This window comes from Phyllobates terribilis, unplaced genomic scaffold, assembly GCF_046119375.1.
Source record: "Phyllobates terribilis strain yellow unplaced genomic scaffold, ASM4611937v1 Scaffold_15__1_contigs__length_34870131, whole genome shotgun sequence".
NCBI lineage: Eukaryota > Metazoa > Chordata > Amphibia > Anura > Dendrobatidae > Phyllobates > Phyllobates terribilis.
In genome coordinates, this window is record NW_027362775.1 from 12602110 (window position 1) to 12620030 (window position 17921).

Consider the following 17921-nt stretch of genomic DNA (forward strand, 5'->3'; position numbering starts at 1 on the left):
AAATTGGCTGAAAACAACTAAATAACAAGGAGTCATTGGGCGCATCGCTATGGAACTGAAATCGGAACGCTCACTGATATTTTCCCTATCTGAAAGTCTGATAAACGGCAGAAAAATCACTAAGTCCCAAAAAAATTTTTTTTTAACTCTTTTCAATTTTACCCCCGTCGGATATATATTCTACCCACACACATTTGGAACTCTCCTGGGGTACCCTCACACATATTATTCCCTCATTTAGTGGATATTTTCACAAAAAAGTGAAATTTTCAAAAATCCAAAAAATTGGCTGAAAACGACTAAATAACAAGGACTCATTGGGCGAATCGCTCTGGAACTGAAATCGGAATGCTGACTGACATTTCCCCTATCTGAAAGTCTGATAAACGTCGGAAAAATGACTAAGTCCAAAAAAAATTTTTTTTCAACTTTTTCAATTTTACCCCCGTGGGATACATATTCTTCCCACACACATTTGGAACTCTCCTGGGGTACCCTCACACATATTATTCCCTCATTTAGTGGATATTTTCACAAAAAAGTGAAATTTTCAAAAATCCCAAAAATTGTCTGAAAACGACTAAATATCAAGGATTCATTGGGCGAATCACTCTGGAACTGAAATCGGAACGCTCACTTACATTTCCTCTATCTGAAAGTCTGATAAACGCCAGTAAAATGACTGAGTCCAAAAAAAATTTTTTTTCAACTTTTTTAAATTTTACCCCCGTGTGATATATATTCTACCCACACGCATTTGCAACTCTCCTGGGGTACCCTCACACATATTATTCCCTCATTTAGTGGATATTTTCACAAAAAAGTGAAATTTTCAAAAATCCAGAAAATTGGCTGAAAACGACTAAATAACAAGGACTCATTGGGAGAATCACTCTGGAACTGAAGTCGAAATGCTCACTGACATTTCCCCTATCTGAAAGTCTGATAAACGCCGGAAAAATGACTAAGTCCAAAAATAAATTTTTTTCAACTTTTTTCAATTTTACCCCCGTGGGATATATATTCTACACACACACATTTGGAACTCTCCTGGGGTACCCTCACACATATTATTCCCTCATTTAGTGGATATTTTCACAAAAAAGTGAAATTTTCAAAAATCCAAAAAATTGGCTGAAAACGACTAAATATCAAGGACTCATTTGGCGAATCGCTCTGAAACTGAAATCGGAATGCTCACTGACATTTCCCCTATCTGAAAGTCTGATAAACGTTGGAAAAATCACTAAGTCCAAAAAAAATTTTTTTTTTACTTTTTTCAATTTTACCCCCGTGGGATATATATTCTACCCACACACATTTGGAACTCTCCTGGGGTACCCTCACTCATATTATTCCCTCATTTAGTGGATATTTTCACAAAAAAGTGAAATTTTCAAAAATCCAGAAAATTGGCTGAAAACGACTAAATAACAAGGAGTCATTGGGCGAATCGCTCTGGAACTGAAACCGGAATGCTCACTGACATTTCCCCTATCTGAAAGTCTGATAAACGCCAGAAAAATCACTAAGTCCAAAAAAAATTTTTTTTTTACTTTTTTCAATTTTACGCCCGTGGGATATATATTCTACAGACACACATTTGGAACTCTCCTGGGGTACCCTCACACATATTATTCCCTCATTTAGTGGATATTTTCATAAAAAAGTGAAATTTTCAAAAATCCAGAAAATTGGCTGAAAACGACTAAATAACAAGGAGTCATTGGGCGAATCGCTCTGGAACTGAAATCGGAACGCTCACTGACATTTCCCCTATATGAAAGTCTGATAAACGCCAGAAAAATGACTAAGTCCAAAAAAAAATTTTTTTCAACTTTTTTAAATTTTACCCCCGTGGGATATATATTCTACCCACACACATTTGGAACTCTCCTGGGGTACCCTCATGAATATTATTCCCTCATTTAGTGGATATTTTCACAAAAAAGTGAAATTTTCAAAAATTCAGAAAATTGGCTGAAAACGACTAAATAACAAGGAGTCATTGGGCGAATCGCTCTGGAACTGAAATCGGAACGATCACTTACATTTCCCCTATCTGAAAGTCTGATAAACGCCAGAAAAATGACTAAGTCTAAAAAAAATTTTTTTCAACTTTTTTCAATTTTACCCCTGTGGGATATATATTCTACCCACATACATTTGCAACTCTCCTGGGGTACCCTCACACATATTATTCCCTCATTTAGTGGATATTTTCACAAAAAAGTGAAATTTTCAAAAATCCAGAAAATTGGCTGAAAACGACTAAATAACAAGGAGTCATTGGGCGAATGGCTCTGGAACTGAAATCGGAACGCTCACTGACATTTCCCCTATATGAAAGTCTGATAAACGCCAGAAAAATGACTAAGTCCAAAAAAAAATTTTTTTCAACTTTTTTAAATTTTACCCCCGTGGGATATATATTCTACCCACACACATTTGGAACTCTCCTGGGGTACCCTCATGAATATTATTCCCTCAGTTAGTGGATATTTTCACAAAAAAGTGAAATTTTCAAAAATTCAGAAAATTGGCTGAAAACGACTAAATAACAAGGAGTCATTGGGCGAATCGCTCTGGAACTGAAATCGGAACGATCACTTACATTTCCCCTATCTGAAAGTCTGATAAACGCCAGAAAAATGACTAAGTCCAAAAAAAAATTTTTTTCAACTTTTTTAAATTTTACCCCCGTGGGATATATATTCTACGCACACACATTTGGAACTCTCCTGGGGTACCCTCATGCATATTATTCCCTCATTTAGTGGATATTTTCACAAAAAAGTGAAATTTTCAAAAATTCAGAAAATTGGCTGAAAACGACTAAATAACAAGGAGTCATTGGGCGAATCGCTCTGGAACTGAAATCGGAACGATCACTTAAATTTCCCCTATCTGAAAGTCTGATAAACGCCAGAAAAATGACTAAGTCTAAAAAAAATTTTTTTCAACTTTTTTCAATTTTACCCCCGTGGGATATATATTCTACCCACACACATTTGCAACTCTCCTGGGGTACCCTCACACATATTATTCCCTCATTTAGTGGATATTTTCACAAAAAAGTGAAATTTTCAAAAATCCAGAAAATTGGCTGAAAACGACTAAATAACAAGGACTCATTGAGAGAATCACTCTGGAACTGAAATCGGAACGCTCACTGACATTTCCCCTATCTGAAAGTCTGATAAACGCCGGAAAAATGACTAAGTCCAAAAAAAATTTTTTTTCAACTTTTTTCAATTTTACCCCCGTGGGATATATATTCTACCCACACACATTTGGAACTCTCCTGGGGTACCCTCACACATATTATTCCCTCATTTAGTGGATATTTTCACAAAAAAGTGAAATTTTCAAAAATCCAGAAAATTAGGTGAAAACGACTAAATAACAAGGACTCATTGAGCGAATCGCTCTGGAACTGAAATCGGAACGATCACTTACATTTCCCCTATCTGAAAGTCTGATAAACGCCAGAAAAATCATTAAGTCCAAAAAAAATTTTTTTTTTACTTTTTTCAATTTTACCTCCGTGGGATATATATTCTACCCACACACATTTGGAACTCTCCTGGGGTACCCTCACACATATTATTCCCTCATTTAGTGGATATTTTCATAAAAAAGTGAAATTTTCAAAAATCCAGAAAATTGGCTGAAAACGACTAAATAACAAGGAGTCATTGGGCGAATCGCTCTGGAACTGAAATCGGAACGCTCACTGACATTTCCCCTATATGAAAGTCTGATAAACGCCAGAAAAATGACTAAGTCCAAAAAAAAATTTTTTTCAAATTTTTCAACTTTTTTAAATTTTACCCCCGTGGGATATATATTCTACCCACACACATTTGGAACTCTCCTGGGGTACCCTCATGCATATTATTCCCTCATTTAGTGGATATTTTCACAAAAAAGTGAAATTTTCAAAAATTCAGAAAATTGGCTGAAAACGACTAAATAACAAGGAGTCATTGGGCGAATCGCTCTGGAACTGAAATCGGAACGATCACTTACATTTCCCCTATCTGAAAGTCTGATAAACGCCAGAAAAATGACTAAGTCTAAAAAAATTTTTTTTCAACTTTTTTAAATTTTGCCCCCGTGGGATATATATTCTACCCACACACATTTGCAACTGTCCTGGGGTACCCTCACACATATTATTCCTCATTTAGTGGCTATTTTCACAAAAAAAGTGAAATTTTCAAAAATTCTGAAAATTGGCTGAAAACGACTAAATAACAAGGAGTCATTGGGCGCATCGCTATGGAACTGAAATCGGAACGCTCACTGATATTTTCCCTATCTGAAAGTCTGATAAACGCCGGAAAAATGACTAAGTCCAAAAAAAATTTTTTTTCAACTTTTTTCAATTTTACCCCCGTGGGATATATATTCTACCCACACACATTTGGAACTCTCCTGGGGTACCCTCACACATTTTATTCCCTCATTTAGTGGATATTTTCACAAAAAAAGTGAAATTTTCAAAAATTCTGAAAATTGGCTGAAAACAACTAAATAACAAGGAGTCATTGGGCGCATCGCTATGGAACTGAAATCGGAACGCTCACTGATATTTTCCCTATCTGAAAGTCTGATAAACGGCAGAAAAATCACTAAGTCCCAAAAAAATTTTTTTTTAACTCTTTTCAATTTTACCCCCGTCGGATATATATTCTACCCACACACATTTGGAACTCTCCTGGGGTACCCTCACACATATTATTCCCTCATTTAGTGGATATTTTCATAAAAAAGTGAAATTTTCAAAAATCCAGAAAATTGGCTGAAAACGACTAAATAACAAGGAGTCATTGGGCGAATCGCTCTGGAACTGAAATCGGAACGCTCACTGACATTTCCCCTATATGAAAGTCTGATAAACGCCAGAAAAATGACTAAGTCCAAAAAAAAATTTTTTTCAACTTTTTTAAATTTTACCCCCGTGGGATATATATTCTACCCACACACATTTGGAACTCTCCTGGGGTACCCTCATGAATATTATTCCCTCATTTAGTGGATATTTTCACAAAAAAGTGAAATTTTCAAAAATTCAGAAAATTGGCTGAAAACGACTAAATAACAAGGAGTCATTGGGCGAATCGCTCTGGAACTGAAATCGGAACGATCACTTACATTTCCCCTATCTGAAAGTCTGATAAACGCCAGAAAAATGACTAAGTCTAAAAAAAATTTTTTTCAACTTTTTTCAATTTTACCCCTGTGGGATATATATTCTACCCACATACATTTGCAACTCTCCTGGGGTACCCTCACACATATTATTCCCTCATTTAGTGGATATTTTCACAAAAAAGTGAAATTTTCAAAAATCCAGAAAATTGGCTGAAAACGACTAAATAACAAGGAGTCATTGGGCGAATGGCTCTGGAACTGAAATCGGAACGCTCACTGACATTTCCCCTATATGAAAGTCTGATAAACGCCAGAAAAATGACTAAGTCCAAAGAAAAATTTTTTTCAACTTTTTTAAATTTTACCCCCGTGGGATATATATTCTACCCACACACATTTGGAACTCTCCTGGGGTACCCTCATGAATATTATTCCCTCATTTAGTGGATATTTTCACAAAAAAGTGAAATTTTCAAAAATTCAGAAAATTGGCTGAAAACGACTAAATAACAAGGAGTCATTGGGCGAATCGCTCTGGAACTGAAATCGGAACGATCACTTACATTTCCCCTATCTGAAAGTCTGATAAACGCCAGAAAAATGACTAAGTCTAAAAAAAATTTTTTTCAACTTTTTTCAATTTTACCCCCGTGGGATATATATTCTACCCACACACATTTGCAACTCTCCTGGGGTACCCTCACACATATTATTCCCTCATTTAGTGGATATTTTCACAAAAAAGTGAAATTTTCAAAAATCCAGAAAATTGGCTGAAAACGACTAAATAACAAGGACTCATTGGGAGAATCACTCTGGAACTGAAATCGGAATGCTCACTGACATTTCCCCTATCTGAAAGTCTGATAAACGCCGGAAAAATGACTAAGTCCAAAAAAAATTTTTTTTCAACTTTTTTCAATTTTACCCCCGTGGGATATATATTCTACCCACACACATTTGGAACTCTCCTGGGGTACCCTCACACATATTATTCCCTCATTTAGTGGATATTTTCACAAAAAAGTGAAATTTTCAAAAATCCAAAAAATTGGCTGAAAACGACTAAATAACAAGGACTCATTGAGCGAATCGCTCTGGAACTGAAATCGGAACGATCACTTACATTTCCCCTATCTGAAAGTCTGATAAACGCCAGAAAAATGACTAAGTCCAAAAAAAAATTTTTTTCAACTTTTTTAAATTTTACCCCCGTGGGATATATATTCTACGCACACACATTTGGAACTCTCCTGGGGTACCCTCATGCATATTATTCCCTCATTTAGTGGATATTTTCACAAAAAAGTGAAATTTTCAAAAATTCAGAAAATTGGCTGAAAACGACTAAATAACAAGGAGTCATTGGGCGAATCGCTCTGGAACTGAAATCGGAACGATCACTTAAATTTCCCCTATCTGAAAGTCTGATAAACGCCAGAAAAATGACTAAGTCTAAAAAAAATTTTTTTCAACTTTTTTCAATTTTACCCCCGTGGGATATATATTCTACCCACACACATTTGCAACTCTCCTGGGGTACCCTCACACATATTATTCCCTCATTTAGTGGATATTTTCACAAAAAAGTGAAATTTTCAAAAATCCAGAAAATTGGCTGAAAACGACTAAATAACAAGGACTCATTGAGAGAATCACTCTGGAACTGAAATCGGAACGCTCACTGACATTTCCCCTATCTGAAAGTCTGATAAACGCCGGAAAAATGACTAAGTCCAAAAAAAATTTTTTTTCAACTTTTTTCAATTTTACCCCCGTGGGATATATATTCTACCCACACACATTTGGAACTCTCCTGGGGTACCCTCACACATATTATTCCCTCATTTAGTGGATATTTTCACAAAAAAGTGAAATTTTCAAAAATCCAGAAAATTAGGTGAAAACGACTAAATAACAAGGACTCATTGAGCGAATCGCTCTGGAACTGAAATCGGAACGATCACTTACATTTCCCCTATCTGAAAGTCTGATAAACGCCAGAAAAATCATTAAGTCCAAAAAAAATTTTTTTTTTACTTTTTTCAATTTTACCTCCGTGGGATATATATTCTACCCACACACATTTGGAACTCTCCTGGGGTACCCTCACACATATTATTCCCTCATTTAGTGGATATTTTCATAAAAAAGTGAAATTTTCAAAAATCCAGAAAATTGGCTGAAAACGACTAAATAACAAGGAGTCATTGGGCGAATCGCTCTGGAACTGAAATCGGAACGCTCACTGACATTTCCCCTATATGAAAGTCTGATAAACGCCAGAAAAATGACTAAGTCCAAAAAAAAATTTTTTTCAAATTTTTCAACTTTTTTAAATTTTACCCCCGTGGGATATATATTCTACCCACACACATTTGGAACTCTCCTGGGGTACCCTCATGCATATTATTCCCTCATTTAGTGGATATTTTCACAAAAAAGTGAAATTTTCAAAAATTCAGAAAATTGGCTGAAAACGACTAAATAACAAGGAGTCATTGGGCGAATCGCTCTGGAACTGAAATCGGAACGATCACTTACATTTCCCCTATCTGAAAGTCTGATAAACGCCAGAAAAATGACTAAGTCTAAAAAAATTTTTTTTCAACTTTTTTCAATTTTACCCCCGTGGGATATATATTCTACCCACACACATTTGCAACTGTCCTGGGGTACCCTCACACATATTTTTCCCTCATTTAGTGGTTATTTTCACAAAAAAGTGAAATTTTCAAAAATCCAGAAAATTGGCTGAAAACGACTAAATAACAAGGACTCATTGGGAGAATCACTCTGGAACTGAAATCGGAACGCTCACTGACATTTCCCCTATCTGAAAGTCTGATAAACGCCGGAAAAATGACTAAGTCCAAAAAAAATTTTTTTTCAACTTTTTTCAATTTTACCCCCGTGGGATATATATTCTACCCACACACATTTGGAACTCTCCTGGGGTACCCTCACACATATTATTCCCTCATTTAGTGGATATTTTCACAAAAAAGTGAAATTTTCAAAAATCCAAAAAATTGGCTGAAAACGACTAAATAACAAGGACTCATTGGGCGAATCGCTCTGGAACTGAAATCGGAATGCTCACTGACATTTCCCCTATCTGAAAATCTGATAAACGTCAGAAAAATCACTAAGTCCAAAAAAAAAATTTTTTTTAACTTTTTCAATTTTACCCCCCGTGGGATATATATTCTACCCACACACATTTGGAACTCTCCTGGGGTACCCTCACACATATGATTCCCTCATTTAGTGGATATTTTCACAAAAAAGTGAAATTTTCAAAAATCCAGAAAATTGGCTGAAAACGACTAAATATTAAGGACTCATTGAGCGAATCGGTCTGGAACTGAAATCGGAACGCTCACTGACATTTCCCCTATCTGAAAGTCTGATAAACGTCGGATAAATGACTAAGTCCAAAAAAAATTTTTTTTCAACTTTTTTCAATTTTACCCCCATGGGATACATATTCTTCCCACACACATTTGGAACTCTCCTGGGGTACCCTCACACATATTATTCCCTCATTTAGTGGATATTTTCACAAAAAAGTGAAATTTTCAAAAATCCAAAAAATTGGCTGAAAACAACTAAATAACAAGGACTCATTGGGCGAATCGCTCTGGAACTGAAATCGGAATGCTGACTGACATTTCCCCTATCTGAAAGTCTGATAAACGTCGGATAAATGACTAAGTCCAAAAAAAAATTTTTTTCAACTTTTTTCAATTTTACCCCCGTCGGATATATATTCTACCCACACACATTTGGAACCCTCCTGGGGTACCCTCACACATATTATTCCTCATTTAGTGGATATTTTCAGAAAAAAGTGAAATTTTCAAAAATTCAGAAAATGGCTGAAAACGACTAAATAACAAGGACTCATTGGGCGAATCGCTCTGGAACTGAAATCGGAATGCTCACTGACATTTCCCCTATCTGTAAATCTGATAAACGTCAGAAAAATCACTAAGTCCAAAAAAAATTTTTTTTTAACTTTTTCAATTTTACCCCCCGTGGGATATATATTCTACCCACACACATTTGGAACTCTCCTGGGGTACCCTCACACATATTATTCCCTCATTTAGTGGATATTTTCACAAAAAAGTGAAATTTTCAAAAATCCAGAAAATTGGCTGAAAACGACTAAATATTAAGGACTCATTGGGCGAATCGGTCTGGAACTCAAATCGGAACGCTCACTGACATTTCCCCTATCTGAAAGTCTGATAAACGCCGGAAAAATGACTAAGTCCAAAAAAATTTTTTTCAACTTTTTTCAATTTTACCCCCGTGGGATATATATTCTACCCACACACATTTGCAACTCTCCTGGGGTACCCTCACACATATTATTCCCTCATTTAGTGGATATTTTCACAAAAATGTGAAATTTTCAAAAATCCAGAAAATTGGCTGAAAACGACTAAATAACAAGGACTCATTGGGAGAATCACTCTGGAACTGAAATCGGAATGCTCACTGACATTTCCCCTATCTGAAAATCTGATAAACGTCAGAAAAATCATTAAGTCCCAAAAAAAATTATTTTTAACTTTTTCAATTTTACCCCCCGTGGGATATATATTCTACCCACACACATTTGGAAGTCTCCTGGGGTACCCTCACACATATTATTCCCTCATTTAGTGGATATTTTCACAAAAAAGTGAAATTTTCAAAAATCCAGAAAATTGGCTGAAAACGACTAAATATTAAGGACTCATTGGGCGAATCGGTCTGGAACTGAAATCGGAACGCTCACTGACATTTCCCCTATCTGAAAGTCTGATAAACGTCGGATAAATGACTAAGTCCAAAAAAAATTTTTTTTCAACTTTTTTCAATTTTACCCCCGTCGGATATATATTCTACCCACACACATTTGGAACTCTCCTGGGGTACCCTCACACATATTATTCCTCATTTAGTGGATATTTTCAGAAAAAAGTGAAATTTTCAAAAATTCTGAAAATTGGCTGAAAACGACTAAATAACAAGGAGTCATTGGGCGCATCGCTCTGGAACTGAAATCGGAATGCTCACTAATATTTTCCCTATCTGAAAGTCTGATAAACACCAGAAAAATGACTAAGTCCAAAAAAAATTTTTTTTCAACTTTTTTCAATTTTACCCCCGTGGGATATATATTCTACCCACACACATTTGGAACTCTCCTGGGGTACCCTCACACATATTATTCCCTCATTTAGTGGATATTTTCACAAAAAAGTGAAATTTTCAAAAATCCAGAAAATTGGCTGAAAACGACTAAATATTAAGGACTCATTGGGCGAATCGGTCTGGAACTGAAATCGGAACGCTCACTGACATTTCCCCTATCTGAAAGTCTGATAAACGCCGGAAAAATGACTAAGTCCAAAAAAAATTTTTTTTCAACTTTTTCAATTTTACCCCCATGGGATACATATTCTTCCCACACACATTTGGAACTCTCCTGGGGTACCCTCACACATATTATTCCCTCATTTAGTGGATATTTTCACAAAAAAGTGAAATTTTCAAAAATCCAAAAAATTGGCTGAAAACGACTAAATAACAAGGACTCATTGGGCGAATCGCTCTGGAACTGAAATCGGAATGCTGACTGACATTTCCCCTATCTGAAAGTCTGATAAACGTCGGATAAATGACTAAGTCCAAAAAAAATTTTTTTTCAACTTTTTTCAATTTTACCCCCGTCGGATATATATTCTACCCACACACATTTGGAACTCTCCTGGGGTACCCTCACACATATTTTTCCTCATTTAGTGGATATTTTCAGAAAAAAGTGAAATTTTCAAAAATTCAGAAAATTGGCTGAAAACGACTAAATAACAAGGAGTCATTGGGCGCATCGCTCTGGAACTGAAATCGGAATGCTCACTAATATTTTCCCTATCTGAAAGTCTGATAAACGCCAGAAAAATGACTAAGTCCAAAAAAAATTTTTTTTCAACTTTTTTCAATTTTACCCCCGTGGGATATATATTCTACCCACACACATTTGGAACTCTCCTGGGGAACCTTCACACATATTATTCCCTCATTTAGTGGATATTTTCACAAAAAAGTGAAATTTTTAAAAATCCAGAAAATTGGCTGAAAACGACTAAATATTAAGGACTCATTGGGCGAATCGGTCTGGAACTCAAATCGAAACGCTCACTGACATTTCCTATATCTGAAAGTCTGATAAACGCCGGAAAAATGACTAAGTCCAAAAAAAAATTTTTTTCAACTTTTTCAATTTTACCCCCATGGGATACATATTCTTCCCACACACATTTGGAACTCTTCTGGGGTACCCTCACACATATTATTCCCTCATTTAGTGGATCTTTTCACAAAAAAGTGAAATTTTCAAAAATCCAAAAAATTGGCTGAAAACGACTAAATAACAAGGACGCATTGGGCGAATCGCTCTGGAACTGAAATCGGAATGCTGACTGACATTTCCCCTATCTGAAAGTCTGATAAACGTCGGATAAATGACTAAGTCCAAAAAAAAATTTTTTTCAACTTTTATCAATTTTACCCCCGTCGGATATACATTCTACCCACACACATTTGGAACTCTCCTGGGGTACCCTCACACATATTATTCCTCATTTAGTGGATATTTTCAGAAAAAAGTGAAATTTTCAAAAATTCAGAAAATTGGCTGAAAACAACTAAATAACAAGGAGTCATTGGGCGCATCGCTCTGGAACTGAAATCGGAATGCTCACTAATATTTTCCCTATCTGAAAGTCTGATAAACGCCAGAAAAATGACTAAGTCCAAAAAAAATTTTTTTTCAACTTTTTTCAATTTTACCCCCGTGGGATATATATTCTACACACACACATTTGGAACTCTCCTGGGGTACCCTCACACATATTATTCCCTCATTTAGTGGATATTTTCACAAAAAAGTGAAATTTTCAAAAATCCAGAAAATTGGCTGAAAACGACTAAATATCAAGGACTCATTGGGCGAATCGCTCTGGAACTGAAATCGGAATGCTCACTGACATTTCCCCTATCTGAAAGTCTGAAAAACGCCGGAAAAATGACTAAGTCCAAAAAAAATTTTTTTTCAACTTTTTTCAATTTTACCCCCGTGGGATATATATTCTACCCACACACATTTGGAACTCTCCTGGGGTACCCTCACACATATTATTCCCTCATTTAGTGGATATTTTCACAAAAAAGTGAAATTTTCAAAAATCCAAAAAATTAGCTGAAAACGACTAAATAACTAGGACTGATTGGGCGAATCGCTCTGGAACTGAAATCGGAATGCTCACTGACATTTCCCCTATCTGAAAATCTGATAAACGTCAGAAAAATCACTAAGTCCAAAAAAAAATTTTTTTTAACTTTTTCAATTTTACCCCCCGTGGGATTTATATTCTACCCACACACATTTGGAACTCTCCTGGGGTACCCTCACACATATTATTCCCTCATTTAGTGGATATTTTCACAAAAAAGTGAAATTTTTAAAAATCTAAAAAATTGGCTGAAAACGACTAAATAACAAGGACTCATTGGGCGAATCGCTCTGGAACTGAAATCGGAATGCTGACTGACATTTCCCCTATCTGAAAGTCTGATAAACGTCGGATAAATGACTAAGTCCAAAAAAAAATTTTTTTAAACTTTTTTCAATTTTACCCCCGTCGGATATATATTCTACCCACACACATTTGGAACTCTCCTGGGGTACCCTCACACATATTATTCCTCATTTAGTGGATATTTTCAGAAAAAAGTGAAATTTTCAAAAATTCAGAAAATTGGCTGAAAACGACTAAATAACAAGGAGTCATTGGGCGCATCGCTCTGGAACTGAAATCGGAATGCTCACCAATATTTTCCCTATCTGAAAGTCTGATAAACGCCAGAAAAATGACTAAGTCCAAAAAAAATTTTTTTTCAACTTTTTTCAATTTTACCCCCGTGGGATATATATTCTACACACACACATTTGGAACTCTCCTGGGGTACCCTCACACATATTATTCCCTCATTTAGTGGATATTTTCACAAAAAAGTGAAATTTTCAAAAATCCAGAAAATTGGCTGAAAACGACTAAATATCAAGGACTCATTGGGCGAATCGCTCTGGAACTGAAATCGGAATGCTCACTGACATTTCCCCTATCTGAAAGTCTGAAAAACGCCGGAAAAATGACTAAGTCCAAAAAAAATTTTTTTTCAACTTTTTTCAATTTTACCCCCGTGGGATATATATTCTACCCACACACATTTGGAACTCTCCTGGGGTACCCTCACACATATTATTCCCTCATTTAGTGGATATTTTCACAAAAAAGTGAAATTTTCAAAAATCCAGAAAATTGGCTGAAAACGACTAAATATTAAGGACTCATTGGGCGAATCGGTCTGGAACTCAAATCGGAATGCTCACTGACATTTCCCCTATCTGAAAGTCTGATAAACGCCGGATAAATGACAGTCCAAAAAAAAATTTTTTTCAACTTTTATCAATTTTACCCCCGTCGGATATACATTCTACCCACACACATTTGGAACTCTCCTGGGGTACCCTCACACATATTATTCCCTCATTTAGTGGATATTTTCACAAAAAAGTGAAATTTTTAAAAATCCAAAAAATTAGCTGAAAACGACTAAATAACTAGGACTGATTGGGCGAATCGCTCTGGAACTGAAATCGGAATGCTCACTGACATTTCCCCTATCTGAAAATCTGATAAACGTCAGAAAAATCACTAAGTCCAAAAAAAATTTTTTTTTAACTTTTTCAATTTTACCCCCCGTGGGATTTATATTCTACCCACACACATTTGGAACTCTCCTGGGGTACCCTCACACATATTATTCCCTCATTTAGTGGATATTTTCACAAAAAAGTGAAATTTTCAAAAATCCAGAAAATTGGCTGAAAACGACTAAATATTAAGGACTCATTGGGCGAATCGGTCTGGAACTCAAATTTGAATGCTCACTGACATTTCCCCTATCTGAAAGTCTGATAAACGCGGGAAAAATGACTAAGTCCAAAAAAAAATTTTTTTCAACTTTTTCAATTTTACCCCCATGGGATACATATTCTTCCCACACACATTTGGAACTCTCCTGGGGTACCCTCACACATATTATTCCCTCATTTAGTGGATATTTTCACAAAAAAGTGAAATTTTCAAAAATCCAAAAAATTGGCTGAAAACGACTAAATAACTAGGACTCATTGGGCGAATCGCTCTGGAACTGAAATCGGAATGCTCACTGACATTTACCCTATCTGAAAATCTGATAAACGTCAGAAAAATCACTAAGTCCAAAAAAAAATTTTTTTTAACTTTTTCAATTTTACCCCCCGTGGGATATATATTCTACCCACACACATTTGGAACTCTCCTGGGGTACCCTCACACATATTATTCCCTCATTTAGTGGATATTTTCACAAAAAAGTGAAATTTTCAAAAATCCAGAAAATTGGCTGAAAACGACTAAATATTAAGGACTCATTGGGCGAATCGGTCTGGAACTCAAATTTGAATGCTCACTGACATTTCCCCTATCTGAAAGTCTGATAAACGCGGGAAAAATGACTAAGTCCAAAAAAAAATTTTTTTCAACTTTTTCAATTTTACCCCCATGGGATACATATTCTTCCCACACACATTTGGAACTCTCCTGGGGTACCCTCACACATATTATTCCCTCATTTAGTGGATATTTTCACAAAAAAGTGAAATTTTCAAAAATCCAAAAAATTGGCTGAAAACGACTAAATAACTAGGACTCATTGGGCGAATCGCTCTGGAACTGAAATCGGAATGCTCACTGACATTTACCCTATCTGAAAATCTGATAAACGTCAGAAAAATCACTAAGTCCAAAAAAATATATTTTTTAACTTTTTCAATTTTACCCCCCGTGGAATATATATTCTACCCACACACATTTGGAACTCTCCTGGGGTACCCTCACACATATTATTCCCTCATTTAGTGGATATTTTCACAAAAAAGTGAAATTTTCAAAAATCCAGAAAATTGGCTGAAAACGACTAAATATTAAGGACTCATTGGGCGAATCGGTCTGGAACTCAAATCGGAATGCTCACTGACATTTCCCCTATCTGAAAGTCTGAAAAACGCCGGAAAAATGACTAAGTCCAAAAAAAAATTTTTTTCAACTTTTTCAATTTTACCCCCATGGGATACATATTCTTCCCACACACATTTGGAACTCTCCTGGGGTACCCTCACACATATTATTCCCTCATTTAGTGGATATTTTCACAAAAAAGTGAAATTTTTAAAAATCTAAAAAATTGGCTGAAAACGACTAAATAACAAGGACTCATTGGGCGAATCGCTCTGGAACTGAAATCGGAATGCTGACTGACATTTCCCCTATCTGAAAGTCTGATAAACGTCGGATAAATGACTAAGTCCAAAAAAAAATTTTTTTAAACTTTTTTCAATTTTACCCCCGTCGGATATATATTCTACCCACACACATTTGGAACTCTCCTGGGGTACCCTCACACATATTATTCCTCATTTAGTGGATATTTTCAGAAAAAAGTGAAATTTTCAAAAATTCAGAAAATTGGCTGAAAACGACTAAATAACAAGGAGTCATTGGGCGCATCGCTCTGGAACTGAAATCGGAATGCTCACCAATATTTTCCCTATCTGAAAGTCTGATAAACGCCAGAAAAATGACTAAGTCCAAAAAAAATTTTTTTTCAACTTTTTTCAATTTTACCCCCGTGGGATATATATTCTACACACACACATTTGGAACTCTCCTGGGGTACCCTCACACATATTATTCCCTCATTTAGTGGATATTTTCACAAAAAAGTGAAATTTTCAAAAATCCAGAAAATTGGCTGAAAACGACTAAATATCAAGGACTCATTGGGCGAATCGCTCTGGAACTGAAATCGGAATGCTCACTGACATTTCCCCTATCTGAAAGTCTGAAAAACGCCGGAAAAATGACTAAGTCCAAAAAAAATTTTTTTTCAACTTTTTTCAATTTTACCCCCGTGGGATATATATTCTACCCACACACATTTGGAACTCTCCTGGGGTACCCTCACACATATTATTCCCTCATTTAGTGGATATTTTCACAAAAAAGTGAAATTTTCAAAAATCCAGAAAATTGGCTGAAAACGACTAAATATTAAGGACTCATTGGGCGAATCGGTCTGGAACTCAAATCGGAATGCTCACTGACATTTCCCCTATCTGAAAGTCTGATAAACGCCGGAAAAATGACTAAGTCCAAAAAAAATTTTTTTTCAACTTTTTTCAATTTTACCCCCGTGCGATATATATTCTACACACACACATTTGGAACTCTCCTGGGGTACCCTCACACATATTATTCCCTCATTTAGTGGATATTTTCACAAAAAAGTGAAATTTTCAAAAATCCAGAAAATTGGCTGAAAACGACTAAATATCAAGGACTCATTGGGCGAATCGCTCTGGAACTGAAATCGGAATGCTCACTGACATTTCCCCTATCTGAAAGTCTGATAAACGCCGGAAAAATGACTAAGTCCAAAAAAATTTTTTTCAACTTTTTTCAATTTTACCCCCGTGGGATATATATTCTACCCACACACATTTGGAACTCTCCTGGGGTACCCTCACACATATTATTCCTCATTTAGTGGATATATTCACAAAAAAGTGAAATTCTCAAAAATCCAAAAAATTGGCTGAAAACGACTAAATAACAAGGACTCATTGGGAGAATCACTCTGGAACTGAAATCGGAACGCTCACTGACATTTCCCCTATCTGAAAGTCTGATAAACGTCGGATAAATGACTAAGTCCAAAAAAAATTTTTTTCAACTTTTTTCAATTTTACCCCCGTCGGATATATATTCTACCCACACACATTTGGAACTCTCCTGGGGTACCCTCACACATATTATTCCTCATTTAGTGGATATTTTCACAAAAAAGTGAAATTTTTAAAAATCCAAAAAATTGGCTGAAAACGACTAAATATCAAGGATTCATTGGGCGAATCGCTCTGGAACTGAAATCGGAACGCTCACTTACATTTCCCCTCTCTGAAAGTCTGATAAACGCTGGAAAAATGACTAAGTCCAAAAAAAAATTTTTTTTCAACTTTTTTCAATTTTTCCCCCGTGGGATATATATTCTACCCACACACATTTGGAACTCTCCTGGGGAACCCTCGCACATATTATTCCCACATTTAGTGGATATTTTCACAAAAAAGTGAAATTTTCAAAAATCCAGAAAATTGGCTGAAAACGAATAAATAACATGGACTCATGGGCCAATTGCTCTGGAACTGAAATTGGGATGCTCACTGATATTTTCCCTATCTGAAAGTCTGATAAACGATGGAAAAATGACTAAGTCCAAAAAAAAATTTTTTTCAACTTTTTCAATTTTACCCCCGTGGGATACATATTCTTCCCACACACATTTGCAACTCTCCTGGGGTACCCTCACACATATTATTCCCTCATTTAGTGGATATTTTCACAAAAAAGTGTAATTTTCAAAAATCCCAAAAGTTGGCTGAAAACGACTAAATATCAAGGACTCATTGGGCGAATCGCTCTGGAAATGAAATCGTAACGCTCACTGACATTTCCCCTATCTGAAAGTCTGATAAACGCCGGAAAAATGACTATGTCCAAAAAAAATTTTTTTTAAACTTTTTTCAATTTTACCCC